This window comes from Lonchura striata, chromosome 29 (genome assembly GCF_050655825.1).
Source record: "Lonchura striata isolate lonStrDom1 chromosome 29, ASM5065582v1, whole genome shotgun sequence".
Classification (NCBI taxonomy): domain Eukaryota; kingdom Metazoa; phylum Chordata; class Aves; order Passeriformes; family Estrildidae; genus Lonchura; species Lonchura striata.
Window position 1 is genome coordinate 6,984,846 of NC_140731.1, and position 19,058 is coordinate 7,003,903.

At 54.8% G+C, this 19,058-nt stretch overlaps 1 long non-coding RNA gene across 1 annotated transcript; it reads right to left on the reverse strand.

Annotated features, from left to right (window-relative positions):
* Positions 1–16,800: 16,800 nt before the first annotated feature.
* LOC146765035 (uncharacterized) lies at positions 16,801–18,553 on the reverse strand. Its single transcript, XR_014950419.1, has 2 exons — positions 18,427–18,553; positions 16,801–17,545 (listed from the first exon to the last, which is right to left on the reverse strand). It is a non-coding gene; the product is annotated as an uncharacterized LOC146765035 (long non-coding RNA).
* Between the last annotated feature and the right edge of the window lie 505 nt (positions 18,554–19,058).

Here is a 19,058-nt window from a genome sequence, read left to right on the forward strand (position 1 = left end):
GGATCCCACGGAATGGTTAGAGCGCTTAAGGAAAGCCTTCCGCTTGTATTCTGGGATAGATCCTGATACCCAGGAGGGAGAGGCGGTGTTGAAAATGCAGTTTGTGGCAAATGCATGGGTAGGTATTAGGAGGAAACTAGAAAAGTTGGACGGATGGCAGACTAGAGGATTAGAGGAGCTCTTGAGGGAAGCGCAGAAGGTTTTTGTGAGAAGGGAGGATGAGAATTTCAAGAGACAGGCGAGGATTATGGCTGCAGTTGTGCGGGAAGGGCCTAACCCTAATTCCCGTGCAAGGAATGTAGAACAAAGGGAGAATTGGGAGCAGAGTTATATTTCTAGGGAAGGAAAAGGAAGAGGTCGTGAAATTGTCTGCTTCTACTGTGGAAAGAAGGGACATATGAAGAGGGGATGCAGACAACGGATAGCGGATGAGAAGGCCTTTAAGGAAGATTAGGGGTGTCAAGGGCTCTATTTGTTGGGGAAGAAACATCATAAGGAGCCCTTGGTAAAGCTTAAAGTGGGACCCCAACAACAAGAGATGGAATTTTTAGTGGATACCGGGGCTGAAAGATCCACGGTGCAAGCCTTGCCGCTTGGATGTAAAAAGTCATCTGACACTGTACATGTAATTGGGGCAAAAGGAGAGCCCTTTGAGGTATCTGTTATCAAGGATGTGATGGTAGAAACTGATTCCAAATTTGGTATAGGTTCTTTACTACTGGTACCTGATGCAGATTACAATTTATTAGGGAGAGATCTGATAATAGAATTGGGTATTAATTTAGAAGTTGTAAATAAAGAATTACAGATAAAGCTCTGCCCTTTAAGGGTGGAGGATGAAAAGAAAATTAATCCTGAGGTGTGGTATACCCCAGAAACGGTGGGGAAATTGCAGATTAAGCCTTTCTCAGTGGAAATAAGTGATCCTGGCAAACCCGTAAGAATAAAACAATACCATATCCCTAGGGAGGGAAAATTAGGAATTGAATCCGGACCACTAAGTAACTCCTGGTCTGCACAAGCTTGTGAATTATATGCAGTACTCAGGGCTTTAAGGTTATTAAAAGGAAAAATTGGAACAATATACACAGACTCTAAATATGCATATGGGGTAGTGCACACATTTGGAAAAATTTGGGAAGAGAGGGGACTTATAAACTCACAGGGAAAAGATCTAATTCATCAAGAGCTAATTGTCCAAGTTTTAAATGCCTTAAGGGGCCCGGCTCAAATTGCTGTGGTCCACTTAAGGGGACACCAGAGAGGATTGGACTTTAGAAACAGGGGAAATAATTTAGCTGACCAAGAAGCCAAGAAAGCAGCCCTACGAACTCGGGGGGACATGGGGCAGAGCGACACTGTATCTGTGGACTCCCCCAAAGAAAAATGGCAAATATATATATTTTTACCACTCAAGAAAAGGAAAAATTACAAAAGATGGGAATTGAGGAGGGGTCTGAAGGGCAATGGAAGCTCCCAGATGGGAGAACTGTTTTACCTAAAAGCAAGGCCTCAGAAATTTTGCAAAGATTGCATGACCAGACTCATTGGGGAACTCAGGCATTAGTAGATCAATTTGCCACTAAATATATGAGTATTGGAATCTATGATTTGGCTAAAAGAGTAGTGGGAGATTGTCTGATCTGTCAAAAAGTAAACAGAAAACATCTTAGGGAAAGACCCATGGGAGGAAGGGAATTAGCTCACAGGCCTTTTGCCAAAATACAAATAGACTTCACTGAATTGCCTAAAGTGGGTAGATATAAATATTTGTTAGTAATAGTAGATCATCTCACTCATTTTGTAGAAGCTTACCCCACTACCTGGACTACTGCTCAGACAGTGGTCAGAATATTATTAGAAGAAATAATCCCTAGATATGGGATAGTAGAAACAATAGATTCTGATAGGGGACCCCACTTTGTGTCCAAAATAACTGAGGATATCTCACATGCTCTGGGAATTAAGTGGGAATACCATACCCCATGGCATCCCCAAAGTTCGGGAAGAGTGGAAAGAATGAATGGGGAACTAAAAAAGCAATTAACCAAATTAATAATAGAAACAAAATTGACATGGGTCAAGTGTCTCCCTTTAGCCCTATTGTACATAAGAACAAGACCCAGAGCAGATGTTGGGATTTCCTCTTTTGAAATGCTATACGGGATGCCATATGATTTGGAGGAACCCCGAGACCACCCCCGGTTGAAGGACTATAAAATAACCTCATATATTATTGCCTTAATGAAACGCCACAATGAACTTTGGGAAAAAGGAATCATTACGCAAAGACCCCCTTTAGATTTAAAAATACATAAAATACACCCAGGAGACTATGTGTTAATAAAATCCTGGAAAGAATCTACACTAACCCCACAATGGGAAGGTCCTTATCTTGTGTTACTCACTACAGAAACTGCAATTCGGACTGCAGAAAGAGGATGGACACATGCCAGTCGAGTAAAAGGACCAGTTAACAACACTGTGTGGCAAGTAACCAGTCCTCCCGGGAACCTGAAATTGAAGTTACAGAGAAACTAATGGACTCTTATCAGATTGAATACACATCAGACTTATATTACTTAGATAGTGGACTAATTAGTAATTCAAGTGTTAGAGTAAAGTGTAAAAATCAAAATTGTAATTGTTATCCTTTTGTATGCTGTATCTGTAAGGTGTGTGGGGAACGGTGGTGGTCACATTGCAACAGAGGATATCCTCCACGAGGAACTTGCAATTCCTGTTGGAACGTACAAAGAGAGATTACAGCTTGGGTACTGACCTGTAAAGTGACTAGAGGGGAAATCCGATTGGAATCTAAAGAGTGGTGGGAAATTTTCTCAAAGGGCATTCACCCAGACTATTACTGCTACCATACAAACGAGCCGAGCCCATTTGTGGCAGAGATCATAGAAGGCCTTTGTAGTAAAGACCTAAAAGGAGTCAGTTGTACCGCACCGGCGGTAAAAGATCAGAATTGGCGTTCTTATTGCATGCGGCAAGGCACCAGAGGGCATAAATCCCCTCCTGAAGAATACTCGTGCTGCCGAGAAGATGGTACACCCTCTGGCTCGAAGCACCCGAGTCGACGGGCGAGGCAGATGAGTAAACAGCTGTGGAGGAAGGAGCCCTCAGGATGGAATACGCAAGCAATATTTGCGGAACTACCCCGGGACTGGGAGTAACAAAGGCAGAAATAGTTTTTGGGCTCAAGGGTATTTTGGTGATAACCAGCTAATAGAGGGAAAGAAGTCACAAGGGTATAATTGTTGCAGTGTGAGAAACCAGACCCCACATGCCATTTGCTTACTGCTTGTGATTTTCCTTTGTATATCTTGTGATACTGCGGAAGTAACAACTCATGAACCTTCCAAGTGGACTTTAGGAAGATGGGAGGATTCACGAGTTATAAGGAGCTGGAACTGGGGTGGCATCCCTAGTAAATCAACAAAAGGAATTTAAAGCATTAAGAATTTCAGTAGATAAAGATCTGAGTAAAATTGAGCAGGCCATCGATGGATTAGTAAAATCATTAAGGTCCCTATCTGAGGTGGTGTTGCAGAACAGAAGGGGTATAGACTTGCTATTATTACAAGGGGGATTGTGTGTAGCCCTGAAGGAGGAATGCTGTGCATACGCTGATCATACTGGAGTTGTTACAGACACCATGGCAGAATTAAGGAGAAGATTAGAGCAGAGAAAGAGGGAAAGAGAGGCACAGCAAAGTTGGTATGAATCATGGTTCAATCAATCTCCTTGGTTAACTACCTTGTTATCCACCCTTGCAGGACCTCTGATACTGATAATATTGGGACTGACCTTTGGGCCATGCATCTTCAATAAGGCAATAGAAATAGTGAAGGGACGCTTAGAGGCAGCACATTTAATGCTCATTAGGGCAAAATATGAACCCATACACGATGTAGATGAGACCCTAATACTAAGTCACCAAGAGTTACAAAGATTCAGTGAACAAAATAAAGATGAACAAGAAAAAGGGGGGAATTGAGATAAGTAGAAGATCATTTGTTCACTGTGGTATGCTTGCTTACCTTGATTTGCATAAGAATGTACTGGTGTGTCTTTGAAATGCTTATTTGCTTACAAGGTGATAAGGAGGTTGAGATTAGAGTCCTGGGTATGTGTATCTGGTCTGCTTGCTGTATCTCAAAAGAAGAGACTTAGAAGCTATCACAACGACCAGACTCAGACTACATCTGGAGAGTCACGCCTGCAAGGAGAAGGGGGGGGATAAAAAGAAGGTTGGGACAGAACATTTTAGCGCGCCGTTGGTGGAGCAGGAGATTCCCGGCCGCCCAGCGCTGTGCTTTGCCTGCCTTACTCGCTTGCTATTTTAAATAAAATTGCTTTATTGAATTAAGACACTTCAAATTGTCGTGTCACAATTTATAACACCCCTGCCCCTGCCCCTGCCCCTGCCCCTGCCCCTGCCCCTGTCTGTCGCGGCCCCCGCCCAGCCATGGTTGGGAGCGCCCCGCCCTGCCCCATCAGACTCCTTGGCACCGCCTGCAGACTTTTCCCTCCCCCGCCCGGTCTCTCCTTGGCCAGTTCGCACAGAGGCAGGGGTAGGAGGGTACTGAAAACTTTCTCTTCATGGCCAACATCAAAAAATGTGAATATGATAAATTGAATCAAGCAAAACACTTCCCTCTGCTCCTTGTGACATCCCAGCAGCATCTGACATGTCCACCATCTACAAGGCATTGCCATAAAGGCAGGATTTTAGACAAAGGCATAAGAAGAGGTGATAGGTAAAACTTACAATAAGATGCTGAGTAAGGAGTTATTTAAACTTCTGAAAAATTGGGAAACTCCCAAAAGCTCAAAGCATGAAGCCATTTAAGGGAGATTGGAATGACCAGAGAACAGCTGCAGGAGAAAATCTGGGAGCAATGGGAAGGACATACATGCAGCTGCTCTAAATGAAGAGATGTCCTTAGATAGGGCCATTTAACCAGGAGTCCTGGAAACACCCAAAGGAAGCGCGTCATGAAATATTATACTGAATGTTGGTGGCAGAGGTAGAGGGGAAGATGAGTATTTCTTCTCCTGCCATCAGTAGAAGAAAGCAGTAGAGCCAGGAAATTGCTGTTCTGGGTGGGAAAACATTACCATTTCTTCAAAGTTCTCCAGTGACCCAGATAATAAAGTTTTGCTTGTATGTTATGGAACAGAGAGATATTGAAACCTGCTCCCCTTTCCATGAACAGGCATGTTCTACTTGTTGGGCCCCAGTACCCTGAGGTGCTGAGCTGGGATTGGCATATCTAAGAGAGGAGCTGAGGTAGAGCAGAGCACCTTGCAGGCTGAGGTGTCTGCTGGAATTGCATGTCCTCCCCATGCCACAGCTTCCCTGCATTTCCCTCCTCCAGCCTCTGTCCCCAGCACAGCCATGGAGGCTCTTTGGTCTCTTGACTTTTCCTGCAGGCATTAAGAACAGCTGAGCTCTGCCTTTGGCACAGTCAGCCCTGGCCAGCGCAGGCCATGCTCAGCAATTCCTTGTCTGTGCCCGGACTTGCTGCCAGCCCCGGCAGCGGCTGCGGGGCCCCTTTGTGGCCCTGTGCTGGCCCAGCCATGGTGCCACAGCCCCTGTGCAGCCCAGGCCAGGACAGGAGCATTGGGGCTGGGAACGGCCCCTGTGCCGTGGGGCCCTGGGCAGCCTTGGGGCTCTGTGCCCCATGGCCTCCCTGCTGGGCAGCCTCTGCCAGCTCCTGCAGAGCCCGTGGGGGCTCCTTCTGCTGCCCTGAGCCTGCAGAGCAGGGCAGCGTTGTCTGCTGCTCTGAGTCATTCCTAAAGATCCCGTCGGGCTGTCTCAGACACTTGGGGCCAGGGATTCCTTCCAACCTGGGCCACTTTGGGTGAGCACGGGGTGGCCCCAGGGCAGGTGGCAGTGTGTGCAAGGCCCTTTGTGACACATACAGCATGGAATGGAGCCGGGTGTCCAAGGGCCCTTGGTGACACGGTGCAGCATGGAACGGATCTAGGTGTCCAAGGGCCCTTGGTGACACGGTGCAGCATGGAACGGATCCAGGTCTCCAAGGGCCCTTTGTGACACGTGCTGACATAGGAGCTGTAAGTGGCAAGAGCACGCCACAGTGCTCAGAGCAGGCGACGGGACAGGACGGGACAGAGCGGTGCCGTGAGGTGCCCCCGCACAGCGCGCTCGTTCCTGCCCTACCCGGAGCTTTTCTGAGGCATTGTTCCTGCAGCTGACCTCGAGGCCAGAGCACAGGACTTGGTGACCTGTGGCCTTCCGAGGCTTCAATTCTGCAGGTGCCTTTGAGGACACACGGTGGGACTTGGTGACCCAGAGTTTTCCGAGGCATCCCTCTTGAGGGTAGCCAAAAATACGGGCAGTGACATGGGGCAGGGAGCCCTGAGAGTGCCCAAGCTGAGCTGGATGGAGGAGGAAGAATGCGGCCCTGCAGCTGCTCCAGCACTGGAGACTGAAGAGGTGGTGTCGTTCCATCCAGCACAGGAGGGTGAGTGGCCGAGCCAGGCCACAGGGCTGGTGCCTTCAGCCAGCTTGGCTCCATCTCACCCCATCCCATCACACGCTGTCACATCCCATCCCGTCCTGTTCCATCCCCTGGGGACGTGCCCATGGACAGGACCAAAAAGGGGCCTGGGCGGACACCCCACAGTGGCCGTGCTCCATCCACCTGGGGCATCCTGGGGCTGTCCCTGCCTGGGGAGCGCAGGGCTGGGCTGTGTTCTCCGGCCTCTCCCGCAGACCCTCAGCCCTGGCTGCGCTCGCTCTTTCCCAGATGCAGCCCTGGACCAGACACAAGAGCAGGAACCCGCCCATGGCCGCTTCCACAGAACAGCACAGGTACCTGCAGCCATCCCCACCTGGGCTGGGCCTGCTGTCACTGCTCAGCCCAGCAGCACACCTGCAGCACTCCATGGCTTCTTGCTCTTCTCCTACAGCTCGTTTGCAAATTCATCAAGAGAATTCGGCAGGAAGAGACCAGTGTCATGAGCCCTGGGCTCAGAGCATACTCAGAGCTCCTCGGACATGAGACCAGTGCCGCCCTGCTGGATTTGCTTGTGCAGAGGGGTGTTTCCAGAGCAGAGCAAGTAAGCAGATGTGGCCAGGCTTCAATTGCCCCATGAGTCACATGGCTTCCCAAGCCACTAGTGCTGGCCCCTGTGAGCCTTTGAGGCCATCGCAGTGCGGCGGGAGGGGAAGCACTTCTCTGGGGACCCTGGGAACCCTGTTCCCTCTGGCAGCTTTCCAAGTCTCCTGTGCCTTCTCCAGGTGCCTGGCATGGTGAGATACATCCACCAGTGGCTCATGGCCAATGATTCTGCTGAGCACAGGCTGGACAACGCCCTGCTGTATCTCACAGAAGCGCAGCCAAATGACGCAGTAATGACACTCCTGCGTGTGGCCCCATCCTGTGACAGGTATGGGGCCCATCTGCCCAGAGGGCTCAGGGCTCACCCCAACCCATCGCCCTGTACAGCCTGGGCCAGGTTTCTGACCAACAGAGAGTCCTAGGGCCCTTTGGCTGCTCCCTTTCCAGGCCCTGGCATGTCAGCCCCAAGCCTGCTGCCATGCTCCCTCGTTGTCCCACAGGGGCCTGTCCCCACAGGGCTGGGCTGCCTGGCTGCTGCTGGAGAGGGGCAGTGGGCAAAGGCAGAGCCGGCAGTCAACCCGGGCCTCTAGAGATGCCCAGACCACGGTGCTGTGTCTGAGATGCCCTGAGACAGAGCTCTAACCCTGCAGAGCTGCCATGGCCATGTGGAAGACCATCATGTGCACACCCTGGACTGCAGAGCTGGCACAGCAGATACTCCTGGATGTGCTGGGGAGCTGGCCAGAGCACAGCACGAGCACCTGCGATGGGGACAAAACGAGTGTCTTTGCCCTGGCTGTGAGTTTCTGCCCGTGGACTTTGCTGGCCCCAAGGCCACTTGTCCAGCAGCTCTCCATCCTCCTTTCCCCACTGCATCTCCCTGCCTCAGGCACTGGCCTGAAAGCTGGCCTAGAGACAGCTGCAGGGCCACCAGGCCCGCTGCTCCCCCTGTGTCTCTCTGGGCCTCTCCCTGCCACGCTCGGGCCCTGTCCCACGGACACCTTGGCACTGAACGCTGCCTCGGGGGGATTCGTCCTTTGCAGGCAACTGTGGTGATATGGAAGATCCTCCAGGAGCGCTGTGTCCCAGATATAGTGGATGAGCATTTCCCGCAGTTATTTGTGCATCTGCTCTTCCAAGTGTTCTTCAGCACCAAAGAGATGCCAGAGGAGGTGGATACCTTCTGGAAGGGATGCCAGGAAGAACACGGCCTTGCCACCAGCCCCAACAGGTGCTCTATCCCAATCCTTCTGTCCCTGACACATGGCCAGGGCAGGAGCCAGTGCTCCCAGTGTGACCCGGGCTTTGCTCTGCACTCAGGTTTGCAGTGAGGACCCTGAAGTCCCTGCTGTGCCAAATGGACTACGAGGATGTGGTGTTGTCAATGGAGCGCAAGCGTGGCTGGGACACGCTGCTCTGTGCTGACACCCACATTTATGCCGTGGGTCTGCTGGCCAGGTGAGACCCCCTTCTCCCCATTGCTCCCGGCATTTGTGCTCTGTGTCTGGGGTATCCCACTCATTCCCTGTGGCTGTGGGCCAGAGGGACGAGGGACAGCCAAGCAGACTGGGAAAGGCTGGGAGAGGAGGGTGCCCAGTAGCAGCCACATCTCAAAGGGCCCAGGTCCCCCTGCAGGGTGGGGAGTAAAGACAAGAACTGCGTCAGTCTGTCCTGGGATAGGTTTTTCCCCCCGGCTCAGGGTCTTAGTGTCGTAGGAGCGGATTCCCGCCAGGTAATCATTATCACTGACTCCATATATTTCAGAAGTCTGATCAATAATAATCTTTATTAAGAAACCCATTGTTCTTATAGATATTTATGATATAGGTTGATTTAATGGGTTTTCTAGTCTAAACACTATACCATTAGTTACTTAAGAAAGCACACTTTGGTAGACAAATCTCCGTAACATATTCGGATGTTCACAATACCAGGTGCAGCATGTTAAGATAAGAATGTTTCTTCATTCTTTCCTCTGATCTTCTCAGACTTTCTCAGGCGATGCCTGGGAAAGTTGTTTGTTTCTCTCTGAGGCCAGAGAGCTGCTGCCACATCTTAATGCCATTTTCTGCCTTCCAGGGAGATGCGCAACAAATCCATCGACTTGTGTAAAAGCATCTCAGGTTGTCTCCTTGAGTTGCTCAGCAAAGAGATGCCATACTGGAACTTCCCTGCCCTGGCATTCCTTGTGGAGGTGAGTCTGAAGGCCGGCGCTGCCTCCCAGCTCTCTGCCCTCTCGTAGCCGCAGCTGCCTGGGATGGTGCCCACGCCCTGCGCTACTGCCTGGTCCCCGCCCTGTGCGGTTCTGGGCTCCTGCCGGCCGGGTCCCCTGTCACTGCCCTGTGCCTTTCAGGTCCTGCATTGCCTGGACTTGAGTGCATGCAGTGACAGCATCATGGATCTCTTGTCGAGGCACTTGCTGAGCGAGCACACGGAGATGCGCCGTCAGGTTCTGAGGGCCCTCCTCTTGCTCAAGGATAATCCCTCGCTGGTAAGGAGGGGGCAGCAGCTGAAGCCGTGCAGGCAGCGTGGTGCTGGGGAGCACAGTTGCTGGTCTTCAGGCACTGGGTCAGCTGCTCCCAGCTCTCCTGCCTCCCACTTCAGCTGCCCGAGGGCTGCGGGACAGGCCTTTGGCCTCTAGGCCCTGTGGCAGCAGGGTGGCCTTTCACACACTTTTGTTCCGCACAGGCCAAAAGAATGCGGAGCCTGACCGAAAGCCTCGGGGAGCTCCTGCAGGAAAATGATAGTGATGTGGTCAGGATGAGCATTGTTCTACTTAGTGATTTGTTCTTGGATAATGACACCCCAATACCCAGCCCCATCGCCCTGCAGCTGGCTAAGGTGCTCCTGCCACTCTTTGAACACGTAAGGCTCTGTGCCCTCAGCCACGGCCACTGGCTGCTGCCCAGACACTTGGTGCCCTGTGGAGATGCAGGCCTGCGCCAAGGTGGGCCAGAATCAGCTGATGCCAAGGTCTTGTTTCCTTCCTGTTACACAGGATGACAGGCATGTGCAGTGGATCTCCATGTTTGTCTTTCGAACGTTACTGTCTGCTGTAGTAGAAGAAGAAAAAAAGCTCCTGATGACACAAGTGTGTCACAGCCTGCTGCCACTCTTCTTCCACTGCCATGATGAGAATCAGAGTGTGGCAGAGGTGAGGACTCACGGGCTGCTGCTGTCGCCCTGGGAGGGGGCTTGGCTGCCTCCTGCCCTGGCGCCTGGCAGGCTGCATCCTCCTCCTGGCCCTGGCACAGGGATGCTGATCCTGGGCTGTGGGGCCATTTCCGTGTCTCTACTGCTCTCCAGGCTTCTTGGGAAACCCTGCTTTGTGTGGCCAAATTCTTAAACAGGAGAGATCTTGAAAAACCTGTAAAGAAGGAGAAACTGTGGAGGTTCATTGAGATCCTGGTAAGGAGGGCCGGGAAGCCGCAGCCCCAGCCTGGAGCAGCCCCTGAGCGCGGTGCTCGGTGTGCGGGCTGGCAGCTGTGCCCCTGCCCGCTGCTGCAGCCCGAGGCCGCGCGGGCTCTGCTCCAGGCTCCTGCGGCCCGAGCCGGGTGCCCATGGAGCCCCGGCCCGGGGGGCTGCGGGGCCAACCCTTCCCTCCTGTCGCTCTCTCCAGCTGGCAGAGGACAGCAGCAGCGTGGCCGAGCACCTGCGCCGGGCCCTGCCCTACCTGCAGAGCCCACAGGAGCCCCTGCGAGAGGCGGCCGTCAGGTTCATGGGTGAGCCACGAGCCGGGCCAGGAGGGCGTGTGGGCACAGGGCTGGCAGAGCCGCTGGCAGGGAGCTGTGCCGCTGGGCCTGACAGGCTCTGTGTTCCCAGGGACGGCCGGGCGGTACCTGAGGGGGAGGAAGGAAGAGCTCCAGCTCATCTGTGAGGGTGAGTGAGGGCAGCGGGCTGCACGCGAGGGCTGGCGGGGGAGCTGCGAGCCCTGCCCCGGCTGCGGAGGGCTCTGCTCCCTGTGCAGACCAGGGCCGGCGTGGACAGAGCACACAGAGCTTTCAGGGCACCTGGGGGATTCGTGGCCAGCAGCTTTGGGCTGATCCAGCTGGTCCCTGCTCCCTGCTGGCCATGGCCAGAGCCGGCTGGGATGGCCCTGGCACAGGGATCTCCTCGGGTCCCCTCAGATGCGGGAACTGACCATGGCTCTATTCCTCTCTCTTTCAGCCCTAGAAGACACGGCCAATGACATCAGTGTTGCCGTTGCGAGCCTGGCAGTTCAAACGTTGTCTGTCCTCCAGGGAATAGAGAGAGCTCGATATTCCCGCTTCCACAGCCTGCATGATCGGCTCTGCAGGGCATGGAGGAGACGGCCTCGTCTGTCGGGGCTCGGCTGGCTGCGCTGCTGCAGCTCTGCAGAGAGCTGATCCCAGAGGCTCTGTCTGCTGGGACCACTCGAGCCAGCAGGAATGTTTCGTTTCTTTAGGATTGTTCTTTTCTTCTTTTTGTTTTTCTTTAGCATAGAAATATAGGATGTGTTGTAATAAACAGACTCCCAGGATCTTTCTTTTGCTGCCCAGGCTCTGCAGGGCCTAGGGGAAGAGGGAGAAAAGGGTTCCTGGGCTCAGCAAGCTGCCCAGGCATGCAGGGTTGCAGGGAAAATGGCCAGAAGCCCCTTGGCCTTTGGTGGTTCTGCTGAAGCCTTTGTGCTGCCCACAGAGCAGATGGGCAGGGGCTGGAGCTGTGGGGATCTCTGTGAGAGCGGTGCCTGGAGATGGCCACAAGCCCTGTCCCAGGCAGGAAGCACCATCCGTGTCCTCCTGCCCGTGTGTTGATGCCTGGAATGCTGAGGGCTCCCAGGTGCCTCTTGATGGGGCAGGTTGGCCAGGCTGGGGGAGACCCTGAGGGGACGGGGCCACGAAGGGATGAGGGGCTGCGGAAGCCCTGACAGGACAAGGCAGTGAGAAGGCACGGGGGGGATGTGCGAGGGAGTGGGTAACGTTGGCTCGGGGAGGAAAATGGGTTGGAGCCAAAGAGACCACTCACCCCAATGTTCATGTGGCAAACAGCACGTTTATTCTCAAGATCTTCCTTCTAAAGGGCCTTTGAAAAATGCAGTCTGGATGATTTCACTGGTCTAATCTCTGTGCCCCTTCAGATTCTGGCCTAGGGAATGCCTGCAGTCTTGGGACAGATGTGATGAGCCAGGCCCCTGTTAGTCAAACCAGGGCTGGTACATTCACCCAGTACAAGCCAGCCTGCACAGTGACACGGCAACAGAGTGCGAGGCACAGCTCCGGGTGCTCCCCATGAACCTCAGCTCTGGGACCACTGTCTGCCCCAAGCTTCAGGGGCTGCAGTGGGAGCCCGGCTGGGCTCTGCCCTGGGGCCATCCTGCAGGGACAGCTGCAAACAGGGAGCATTCCCTGCCACAAAGAGCCAAGGCAGGGCTCCAGGGCAGCTGCTCCAGCCCCGAATGCACTGCTGAGTGCTGGGCTCTGGGGCTGGGGCTCCCCGCACAGGGGACTGCACTGGTGTGCCAGAGGAGACAGAGAAGCTGCAGCTTCAGCCTAACTGAGGTGGTGCATGGGCTGGGAAGAGTGGGGAGGCTCAAGGGGATTCACAGAGCTCATCCTGCTGCAAGGACGAGGAAAATGGAGTGGGAACACAGCAGTGAGGAGAGCTGAGGGCTGGAGAGCAGCTCTCAATGACACTAAAATCCCACCAGGCCTCTGAGACATTGCTGCTCCTCAGCCAGTGACAGGATGAGTCCATAAGCCTGGGGCTTGGCCTTCCTCATGGTGAGGGGCACCAAGGAAGGCAACAGTGTGATGGAGACTGGAATGGGCTGGGAACTCTCTGGGGGAAAAGAGGGAGCAGTTGGGAAGTAAAAGGCAGGTCGGGGAGAGAACAGTTCAGAGAAGGGCTGAGCTACAGCTTGAGCAAGATGCAAAAAGTAATTTGGGGTCATCTGAGATTGATTTCATTTCAGAAGTTATTGAACAAATTTATTTTTTGGGTGGTGCCATGTTTTTCCTTGGAGGTGTACACCCCGCAAACTTGAGCTGTGTTGCTGAAATGCTCAAGCCAGTCTGTGCTGCAGGGCACCCCATTTCTCCTTTGGCTGATTGCGGCCCGGTGCTGAGCTCCAGCAGAGCCCTGGCAGAGCCCAGAGCAGCCTCAGCACCCACAGAGCCCGGCTGCAAGGAGAGAAACCAGAAAGCCCCGTCAGCTGAAGGCTCCTGTCCCCTTGTCCCAGCCGCCCGCGGTGCCCAGGCCATGCTGGCCGTGCCAGAGCTGTGCCCAGAGCTGCCCATCACTGCTGCCTTTGGGAGCAGAGCAGGAGGGCAGGACATGTGCCCAGCCTGCAGCCAGTACGGCACCTCCAGCCCTCAGCAGCTGCCCAGAGCAGGACGCTCCTGTGCTCGCTGCCATCTCCCCAGAGCTCTGATCCCACCATCCCCAGCAGACAGGACCCACCTCACGCCATCCCCGGCTGGAAGAAAAGCTGCTCCCAAACGATGCCCTCAGCCTTCTCCAAGGGCACAGCCCATCCACGCTGCAGCTGCTCCCAAGCACGTCCTGATCCAGACTGGGCCCCACCTGGAACGCTTCCTCTAGAAAAACAAACATCAAATTATGGAAAATAGGTTACAGACAAAAAGGGGAACAAGAAAAAAGGTCAAAGATCTTACCTCTGTCAGGGCCTTAAGGAAGGCCCAACCCCTGCATGCCAGGGAAAAACCCACCATGGGTGAGGGAATCCCAGGCTTTCTCTCTTCCCCTGCACTGCCCCCATGGTGATCCCAAAGCAAACAAGGGCAGTGGAGCAGCCCAAGCCCTTCCTTGCCTGCAAAGCAAAGCAGCCCCTGCACAGGGTCTGGAGTCCCACCTCTGCTCCCACCATGGGGGTTTGTTTGTGTCGGGCTGGCTGCCCCAGCCCAGCCCCAGCCCGGGGCACGGTGGGTGCTGGGGGCTGTTGTCAGGGCCAGGATCCCACTCCCATTTCATATCCACCCCAGCCCTTGCCCCCAGCCCTGCCAAAAGCAGCCTGGCAGCCAACTGAAGGATCAGCTGCATCTGCCCCAGCAAAGGGGAAACCTTTGGTTCCCAGCCAGGCTGTGCAATGCCCAAATCTGGGAGCATCCCCCTGTGTGTGGACTCATCTGCAAATTCCCTGTGGAACCTGACTTTGAATGAGATGTCGGAATCAAAGTCCTTCATCTTCAGCCTGCCGGTGGTCAGGTGGTGCAAGAGGTTGTCATCCTTGGTGTTGTCCTCGCGGTCCCCAGCAGCAGCAGCCCCACCTGGGACAGCTTCTCCAGGGGTTCCTTCTCCTTCCCTGGGTCAGACCAGGCTGTCAGGGCTCTGCCCAGGGCCCCAGCCATCCATGAACCATGGCAAGCAAAACCAGGGGGATGGTGGCCCCCAGTGCTTGCCACACCAGGTCTCCAGCTCAGCTCCAGCCCAAGAGCTGCGTCTTCCCTTCTGCTGGCCCCTGCTCAGAGCTACAGGCAGGACAAAACCTGTCCGGTTAGCTTTGACACTGAGTGCCAAGAGATGTGTGGAGCTGTTACCTGCCAGGCCCCTGGATCTAACTGTGCACTTGGATCTCTCCCATCTTCTAGGGCAGAGGAACTCCCTGCACCCAAGGATCACGGAAAAGCTCTTCTAAGGATGGCCTGTCCAAGGGCTGCATGGACAAACACCTCTTAATGACATCCTGGCATTCTGGGGAGAGAAACCAGCAATCACCAGTCAGTTGGAGAAGTTGCCCCCTGTTCCCATGCCCAGGCCATGCTGGGTGTGCCCAGAGCTGGGCCTAAACTTCCCCATGGATTCTCTGTTTGGAGGAGAGCAGGAGAACAGGACATGTGCCACCTCCTCAGCAGCTGCCAGAGTGAGATGCTAACAAGCTGCTGCTGTCTCCCAGCACTGGCTTTGCCCCTGTGCCCAGCGATGAGACTCCACCTTGAGAGAGCCGTCTTGGGAACAAGATCTGCCCCAGATATCTCCTGGCCCCTCCTGAACGGGTGCTTCCCCATGACCAGGTGGTGCAGCAGGAGGCCCAGGGACCAGATCGTCGCTGCCTCGCCATGGTAGTGTTGGTGGTGGATCCACTCTGGTGGGCTGTAGGACAGGGTTCCTGTGGAACACAGACAGTTCATCAGGGGGATGCTGCTGCTCCCAGAGCCTGGCCCCAGCACCCCTGGGCATGCGGGGGCTGCCCCAGTGGCACACGGTGTGACCGCTGCCCTCTCGCCAGCACCTGGGATTTGTGTACAGACACAGGGCTGGAAAAGAAGCCACTGGTGCTGGAAGAGGGCAGCAGAAGCCCTGGGAAGGCACAACCATGACACACAAAAGAAAAGCTCACCCAGTAGTGGAGAAAACCCCCTCTCCTCCGTGCTTGCATGGCCCCACAAAATGTTAATAAGCCAAGGCAAACAAGGGGAGTACAGCAGTCTAAGCCCTTCTTCACCTGCACACCAAACCGTCTGGGCACGGGATCAGACCCCCTCTCTGCTACCCCCATGAGGGTTTTTGTCGGGCTGGCTGCCCCAGCTCCAGCCCCAGCCCAGGGCACAGTGGGTGCTGAAGGCTGTCGGCAGGGATGGGAGTTGGCCCCCTCACACCCCACACAAATCAACCTGGCTCCAGCATTAATCCCATCCCGGCTGCAATAGGGGAAGCCCCGGTGCTGCACCTCGGCTGGGCCATGAAACGCCCAGGAGCATCCCCTGGCAGGGCTCACCTGCAAACTGGGTGTAGGCTGTGTCTTGGAGGAAAGTGCCACAGCCAAAGTCGATCAGTGTCAGCTGCCCGGTGGCCAGGTCGAGCAGGATGTCCCCTGGTTTGATGTCCCTGTGCGGGACCCCGCAGCTGGGGCAGCGCCGCACGGCCTCCAGCACCTGGAGGAGCAGCCCCCGCGCCTCCTCCTCCGGCAGGAACCCCCGCTCCGCCAGGGAACCCGACAGGTCCTGGCACCGCTCCGGATGCTCCAGCACCAGCACAAAGCTGTCGGGGAGCTGAAGCCACTCCAGGAGCTGAATGACACCAGCACAGCCAGAGGAGACCTTGTCCAGCAGCGCGATCTCCAGGGCTGCGCTGGTGCCGTGGGGCTGCGGGAGGAGCACGATGCCGTCAGTGGGGCTGATGCCGTGCCGGGGGTCGGGAACCCCTCGGCCAGCCCGGGATGCTCTGCGCCCTGCGCTGGCCCCACGCCCGCTCTCCCTCCAGGCGTCCTGGCAGCTCCCACCCTGCCGGGCCCCGGCTCAGCCCCGCCCGGCACGGCCCGGCTTCTGCCGCTGGCCCGGCTCATCACCAGCTCGCCCCGGTGCCGGATGCTTTCGCTGCTTTCGCTGCTTTCGCTGCTTTCGCTGCTTTCGCTGCCGCTGCTGCCGCTGCAGCTGAAGCTCCGTGTCCATGTGTCCCTGTGTCCCTGTGTCCCCGTGTCCGTGTGTCCGCTGCCCACTCGCCCCCGCGCCCAGCCCCGCACTCCCCGGGGCAGCCCCTGAGCCTGTCCAAACACGGGAACTTTGCCGTGTCCTGCCCAGACCCAGAGTCTGGACTCCTGCTCAGGGGCACAGGAATCCCCTCGGTCACTGCTGTTCATTGTCCCTGCTGAGGGTCAAACACTCTTGGAGCACATTCCCTCAATGCTGAATTTGTACCTGACCCAAGAACTGCACTTAGTCCCCAGCACTGATATCCAAAAAAAGAAAAAAAAAAAAAAAAAAAACAGGGGAAGGCAAACTGTGTGAAGCTCATGGTATTTTACACTGTCTAAAACTTGCCAAGTCGTGGATCTTAGAAGTGAGATCCATTTGCAATTAGTGGGAAGGAGAAGTAGTGAAAGATAGAAAAGGGTAGCCTAAAAATAAACAGAGAAAAACATCTTGGATTGTTTCTTTCCATTTTCATTTCATTTCTTAAAAGCTGTTTCCGTTTTCCTAGAATCTTCTCCACAGTCCTGTTTGCTGTTTCCAAGAACCTTTGCTGGAGGACAAGGAAGCTTTGAGCAGCTTCTGTCACAAGATGTGCCACCAGCTGCAGCTTCTCTTGGCTTTCCACACCGTGTGTGCAGCTCGACTCTTGCAGAAAAGTGGGACAAATAGTTGAAGAATTTTACAACTTGTTCTTTCTTTTCCTTGTGGGCTGGGCAGTTGGGCCATTGGTGAGATTCTCACTGTTATTGTTCTGCCCTAAGAAACCATGATGGGCTACCAGGAATTGTCAGGGAATGCAAGCCTGACTGAATGCAGAGAAAGAATCTCCAGAGCCTGCAGCCAGAAATGGGGAGCTCTCTGATAATCATTCCAACATCCCTATGGACAGCTTGAAAGTGATGTAGAAGATGAAAATGGGCTGACAGAGGGAGTTTGTTTCTGTGTTCATTTTAGAAGCTTCCACATCTCATGCACTGATATATATCAAGAGTTCAATCAGTTCATGAAAAGCACCAGAACAATCTGGACCTTTCAGGAGATGACTGTAAGAACCTGAAAAGCAGAAATGCAGGCAATGACTTGGTGAACTTTGTCTGGAAGAAGGGTCACTTTTCCCAAATAATTTCTAATCCATCTCCTCTGCATTTGTCTTTCTGAAAAAGGCCATTTTCATCCCAGATTCCCCATGAAATGGGAACCCTGAGCTTGTGGAAGTGCCTGAAAGATGCCCAGTTCCTCTGCAGGGACACTCGGGCTGAGACAGGAGCCGGAGCCCTTTCTGGGGAAGCCTCCTCCGAGCTGGAATTTGTGCCGTGCTGGGAGAGGAGGAGGAGGGGAGAAGGCTGGCGCTGTGTGGCAGGAGCAGGAGGTTTGGGCCGCAGGACATTCCGTCTGCGCTGCTGCCACGCAATGGGCGGGAACGCTGTGGGGAAGACTGGGGGACACTGGAGCGGGATATGGATGGCACTGGGGGGACTGGGAGGGCCTGGGAATGAACTCAGGTGTATTGGGAGGGACTGGGCTGTGCTGGGAGGGACTGGAGGGGCACAGGGGCTGTACTGGGCTGTGCTTGGGATGAACTGGGCTGTACTGGGAGGGACTGGAGGGGCACTGGGGCTGTACTGGGCTGTACTGGGGATGAACTGGGCTGTGCTGGGAGGAATTGGAGGGGTTGAATGGCCGTTCCCGCCTCTGCCACCTCCCATTTGCCGAGGCTCCCGCCCATCACAGCTCCCAACCAATCAGCGTCAGGGATCATGGCTTTGGGGGCGGTGCCTGGAGTCAGCGGCGTCTATTCTTTTTGCTTACAACTCCCATAATGCCCCGCAGCCCAATAGAGCCCCATTGGGGCCGGGACTACAACGCCCGGCATGCCCCGCGCTCTACAAAGACACCCTCCCCCCCTCCAGTATCCGCCCCCATCTGCCCCATACAAAAGTGTCTCCCGAGGCCTTCCCGGACCCCAAACGCCGCGTCCGAGCCACTTCCGGGATACAGCTCCCGTCATGCTCCGCGGCGCACGGGCAGCGCTGTTCCAGCCGTGACTTCATCTCCCGTCATGCCCCGCGCCCCACCGAGAGCAGCTGTAGCTGCGCCTAGAACTCCCGTGATGCTCCGCGGCCCCGTTACACCGCATTGTACCCGCGCCTACAACTCCCATCAGCCCCCGCGCCCAGCGAGCCCCGCCCGAGCCCCCCGAGTGCTCCCCCGGACCCCGAAGGGCCCCAAATTCCCCTCGCTGACCTCCAGGGCCCCGGACCCCCGAGTGCTCCCCCGGACCCCGAACTGCCCCTCAGGATCCCTGAGTGCCCCTCCAAGCGCCCGCCCGGCTCCCCCAGGGGTCCCCAGACCCTCAAGTTCTCTCTGAATTCCCTCCCCAGACACAAAACTGCCCCAAATGTGCCCAGAAATGTCTCCGTGGGCCCCAAAGTGGCCGCTTTTACCCTGCCTGTGAAAATGATAAGAAATTATGACAAAAATAATACAAATAAACAAAAATTAGAATAAAGAGGGCAAAATCAATAGCCAAGAGTGGACAATGAATTAATGAAGGGAATTGTGTTAC